The sequence below is a fragment of the Phyllobates terribilis genome, unplaced genomic scaffold (assembly GCF_046119375.1).
Source record: "Phyllobates terribilis strain yellow unplaced genomic scaffold, ASM4611937v1 Scaffold_9__5_contigs__length_417890890, whole genome shotgun sequence".
Taxonomy (NCBI): domain Eukaryota; kingdom Metazoa; phylum Chordata; class Amphibia; order Anura; family Dendrobatidae; genus Phyllobates; species Phyllobates terribilis.
The window spans coordinates 380,241,260-380,247,535 of record NW_027362769.1 but is presented as its reverse complement, the minus strand read 5'-3'; positions in this window follow the sequence as shown (position 1 = coordinate 380,247,535).

Here is a 6,276-nt window from a genome sequence, read left to right as displayed (position 1 = left end):
TTTGGCAAGAAAATTACAGTCAACACTTCTGGCCGGGATAAGAGATATCTCAGATCCCGGCTGTTTTACCCCTTAGGTGCTGTAAAGAATGGAAAAACTTTTTTTTAGGTGTTTTCTTTTGGGACTTCTACTTCCTAGAAAAAAATTAAAAAATGTGGCAAAATAAAATGTTAATGTCCTTCAGAAGATTAAAAAAAAAAAAAAAACAACTAAAAATCATTTCCTGGATGTTACACTTGTACAGTAACGCCATTCAGGAGTCTGGAAAAGCTGGGTGACAGCCCCTTGGGAGCTGTAATGGTGGCCTTATTGGTTGTCACCCAGCTTTCCTATAGATACTGTAAATGGGGAGCTATAAATGGCTTTTACCCCACATTGAAGAGTTCGGGTAAGTCTCTTCACCGCGTTTATTGCATATTCTCTGTCCCGGATTCTGCTCACACATCCCAAGGTGGGTACAACATGGCGGATGTGACACAATCTGGCGGTGTCCTCTTCTGGCTATCTGTTGCTCATGAATTGTGAGAAGATGTGGGGGTCTTAGTATCTGAATTGCAGGGTTGATATTTATTAGGGGTCTATTTATGATAATGACACAATACACGGCCTGGGAGGAGAGAGGAATGAAGTCCAGGGCTGCACGGCCATCGATTTAATTAACGTGCTCTCAGTTGTGCTCAGTGAGCGTGGAGAAATGCAATGTGGGACAGTAAAAATCCCTTGCGCCATACTCACTGGACGGCATATTGTTGCCTCAGCAACGTTTACTACTCAGTGTTCAGTTATGTCTTATAAAACATTTTATGGGAGATGGAAACAACAGCTACACTGTGAACAACAATGATTTTCATTCCTGAACAGCAAGCAGAGATATTAAAAATGGTGAGGAATTGGAACTAAAGGGGCCTATTGATTAAAACTGTATTTGTTTCCCATAGCAACCAATCAGAGAGCAGCTTTCATTTTACCAGAGCTGTTTAAAAAATGAAAGCTGCGCTCTGATTGGTTGCTACGAGCAACAAGCACAGATTCTCTTTTAGATAGTTGTGATAAATGAGGCCTAGTGTGAAGGCTTTTCATGTTTACACTGTGATTTTTTTTTTTTTTTAGGGGTTATCCGACTTTAGGGCTCAAGTCTGCAGTCAGTCTATGCACTGCAGATTGTGAGGATTCTACAGTGACGGCAGCGGCAAGCGAGTGACCACAAGGGCATGCGATTTTTATACATGTGGTCACGTGCCAACTAGAGGTGCACAGCCTCGCTCAATGCAAGTGTATTGAGCGAAGCCGGTCACATCTAGTCGAGATGCGGCTGGAAGTATAGAAATCGCATACTTATGGTCACAACACCGCCCGCTCCCGGAGAATCCTCACCGCGCACACTTTGAGGATTCACAAGTCTGCAGTCACATAGATTGACTGCAAACTTGTACCCTAAGTGCGAACAAGCTCTTATACCTTACTGACATATTTGACTTTTTTTTTTATATGTTGCATTAAGCTTTATTAACCCCTTCACGAACCATGACAAATATTTATCAGTACAGGTCCGATCCACATTTATGGAGCAAGCGCAGGTTTTAATAGGTGGGAAATAAACTTTTTAATCTCTGACAATGATCCTAAGCAAAGTGTTAGTAGGGTGCCAATGTGTTAACCTGGCAGCAGGGGGCCTTCTGAAGACCCCCATTATTGGTACACCTCTGAAGCCCAGACATAGGTGATTGCTATTTTGACTACATACTGAAGTATTATCTATCTATCTATCTATCTATCTATCTATCTATCTATCTATCTATCTATCTATCTATCTATCTATTATCTATCATCTATCTATTAATTATCTATTATATATCTATCTATTATCTATCTATCATCTATTATCTATCTATTATCTGTCTATTTCTCTATTCCCTGCAATTGTGTCAGATAATACTCAGTTTCTTCCTGAAAATGATTGCAATCACAAATTCTTTGGTCTTATTATCTTCATTTAATTTGCTTGCAAGGAAAAAACACATAAGAGAATGAAGCAAAAATCAAATCATTGATCAGTTCACACAAAACTCCAAAAATGGGCCAGACAAAAGTATTGGCACCCTCAGCCTAATACTTGGTTGCACAACCTTTAGCCAAAATAACTGCGAACAACCGCTTCCGGTAACCATTAATGAGTTTCTTACAATGCTCTGCTGGAATTGTAGACCATTCTTCTTTGGCAAACTGCTCCAGGTCCCTGATATTTGAAGGGTGCCTTCTCCAAACTGCAATTTTGAGATCTCTCCACGGGTGTTCTATGGGATTCAGGTCTGGACTCATTGCTGGCCACCTTAGAAGTCTCCAGTGCTTTCTCTCAAACCATTTTATAGTGCTTTTGGAAGTGTGTTTTGGGTCATTGTCCTGCTGGAAGACCCATGACCTCTGAGGGAGACCCAGCTTTCTCACACTGGGCCCTACATTATGCTGCAAAGTTTGTTGGTAGTCTTCAGACTTCATAATGCCATGCACACGGTCAAGCAGTCCAGTGCCAGAGGCAGCAAAGCAACCCCAAAACATCAGGGAACCTCCGCCATGTTTGACTGTAGGGACCGTGTTCTTTTCTTTGAATGCCTCTTTTTTTTCCTGTACACTCTATGTTGATGCTTTTTCCCAAAAAGCTCTACTTTTGTCTCATCTGACCAGAGAACATTATTCCAAAACGTTTTAGGCTTTCTCAGGTAAGTTTTGGCAAACTCCAGCCTGGCTTTTTTATGTCTCGGGGTAAGAAGTGGGGTCTTCCTGGGTATCCTACCATACAGTCCCTTTTCATTCAGACGCTGACGGATAGTACGGGTTGACACTGTTGTACCCTCGGACTACAGGGCAGCTTGAACTTGTTTGGATGTTAGTCGAGGTTCTTTATCCACCATCCGCACAATCTTGCATTGAAATCTCTCGTCAAATTTTCTTTTCTGTCCACATCTAGGGAGGTTAGCCACAGTGCCATGGGCTTTACACTTCTTGATGACACTGCACACGGAAGACACAGGATCATTCAGGTCTTTGGAGATGGACTTGTAGCCTTGAGATTGCTCATGCTTCCTCACAATTTGGTTTCTCAAGTCCTCAGACAGTTCTTTGGTCTTCTTTCTTTTCTCCATGCTCAATGTGGTACACACAAGGACACAGGACAGAGGTTGAGTCAACTTTAATCCATGTTAACTGGCTGCAAGTGTGATTTAGTTATTGCCAACACCTGTTAGGTGCCACAGGTAAGTTACAGGTGCTGTTAATTACACGAATTAGAGAAGCATCACATGATTTTTCAAATGGTGCCAATACTTTTGTCCACCCCCTTTTTTAGGTTTGGTGTGGAATTATATCCAATTTGGCTTTAGGACAATTCTTTTTGTGTTTTTTTCATTGAAGACAAATTAAATGAAGATAATAATACCAAAGAATTTGTGATTGCAATCATTTTCAGGAAGAAACTGAGTATTATCTGACAGAATTGCAGGGGTGCCAATACTTTTGGCCACCACTGTATATATCATCTATCTATCATCTATTATCTGTCTATTTCTCTATATCCATCCATCTTTTTGTCTATACATATCTATCAATCATCTATCTATTATCTATCCATCCATCTATTTATATCTATCTATTATGTATCTATCATCTATCTATATCTATTATCTATCTATCATCTATCTATCATATATCATTTATCCATCCATCTTTTTATAGCTATCTATCTATTCGTCTATCTATCTATCTATCTATATATCTGTATATACAGTACAGACCAAAAGTTTGGACACACCTTCTCATTTAAAGATTTTTCTGTATTTTCATGACTTTGAAAATTGTACATTCACACTGAAGGCATCAAAACTATGAATTAACACATGTGGAATTATATACTTAACAAAAAAGTGTGAAACAACTGAAAATATGTCTTATATTCTAGGTTCTTCAAAGTAGCCACCTTTTGCTTTGATGACTGCTTTCACACTCTTGGCATTCTCTTGATGAGCTTCAAGAGGTAGTATCCGGAAATGGTTTTCACTTCACAGGTGTGCCCTGTCAGGCTTAATAAATGGGATTTCTTGCCTTATAAATGGGGTTGGGACCATCAGTTGTGTTGTGCAGAAGTCAGGTGGATACACAGCTGATAGTCCTACTGAATAGACTGTGAGAATTTGTATTATGGCAAGAAAAAAGCAGCTAAGTAAAGAAAAACGAGTGGCCATCATTACTTTAAGAAATGAGGGTCAGTCAGTCCGAAAAATTGGGCAAACTTTGAAAGTGTCCCCAAGTGCAGTTGCAAAAACCATCAAGCGCTACAAAGAAACTGGCTCACATGAGGACCGCCCCAGGAAAGGAAGACCAAGAGTCACCTCTGCTTCTGAGGATAAGTTTATCCGAGTCACCAGCCTCAGAAATCGCAGGTTAACAGCAGCTCAGATTAGAGACCAGGTCAATGCCACACAGAGTTCTAGCAGCAGACACATCTCTACAACAACTGTTAAGAGGAGACTTTGTGCAGCAGGCCTTCATGGTAAAATAGCTGCTAGGAAACCACTGCTAAGGACAGGCAACAAGCAGAAGAGACTTGTTTGGACTAAAGAACACAAGGAATGGACATTAGACCAGTTTAAATCTGTGCTTTGGTCTGATGAGTCCAAATTTGAGATCTTTGGTTCCAACCACCGTGTCTTTGTGTGACGCAGAAAAGGTGAACGGATGGACTCTACGTGCCTGGTTCCCATCGTGAAGCATGGAGGAGGAGGTGTGATGGTGTGGGGGTGCTTTGCTGGTGACACTGTTGGGAATTTATTCAAAATTGAAGGCATACTGAACCAGCATGGCTACCACAGCATCTTGCTGCGGCATGCTATTCCATCCGGTTTGCGTTTAGTTGGACCATCATTTATTTTTCAACAGGACAATGACCCCAAACACACCTCCAGGCTGTGTAAGGGCTATTTGACCAAGAAGGAGAGTGATGGGGTGCTACGCCAGATGACCTGGCCTCCACAGTCACCAGACCTGAACCCAATCGAGATGGTTTGGGGTGAGCTGGACCGCAGAGTGAAGGCAAAAGGGCCAACAAGTGCTAAGCATCTCTGGGAACTCCTTCAAGATTGTTGGAAGACCATTTCCGGTGACTACCTCTTGAAGCTCATCAAGAGAATGCCAAGAGTGTGCAAAGCAGTCATCAAAGCAAAAGGTGGCTACTTTGAAGAACCTAGATTATAAGACATATTTTCAGTTGTTTCACACTTTTTTGTTAAGTATATAATTCCACATGTGTTAATTCATAGTTTTGATGCCTTCAGTGTGAATGTACAATTTTCAAAGTCATGAAAATACAGAAAAATCTTTAAATGAGGTGTGTCCAAACGTTTGGTCTGTACTGTATATATATATATATATATATAGATATATATATATATACATATATATATATATATATATATAAAAATATATATATATTTGTTTATAAAATAAAAAAACATAAAGAATCAAATCACCCATTTTTCTCCATCTGAAAATAAAGAAATTAAGAAAAAAAAAAGAGTTGTAGCTGCATCCGTAAAAGTTTTGTCTATCAAAATAAAAAATGATTTAACCAATACAGTAAACACAGAAAAAAAAGGAAAACGCCAGAATTTTTTGTATTTTGTAGGCCAAAAAATGCAACAAAATGCGATAGTAAAGTCTTATGTACTCCAAAATAATACCAATGAAAACTACAGCGTTTGCGGCAAAAAAAAAGAATCCCTTTAAAGGCACCTTCAATGAAAAAATAAAAAAGTTATGAGGTTACCGGCCTTGAAAAATAGCAACAAAACAATTTTCTTCTTTTATAAGGTTCTGAATTTTTTTAATGACTAAATGGAAAAATAAAATTCTATAAGGTTGTAATGATAGAGAATAGAGTTACCGGGTCCTAAAAAGCAATGGCGGAAATACATTTTTTTTCATCATGTCACACCACTTAAAAGTTTTCTTCAGTCAATTATATGGTAAAATGAATGGTGTCGTTCAAAACAACTTGTCCCACAAAAAAACAAGCCCTCATTTGTCAACAGGAGATGGAAAAATAAAGTTATGGCTTTTGGAATAAGGAGGAAAAAATAAAAACACATATAAAATGGCCAGAACAACCTTGTACAGGCTGTCACTGCAGTGCAATAAGCAGAGCGTTGTATTGAGGTGATGAGCCCTGAGATGATAGAGGAGACACCACAGGATGTTGATTTTAGAAGATTAAACAAACTTCTCCAC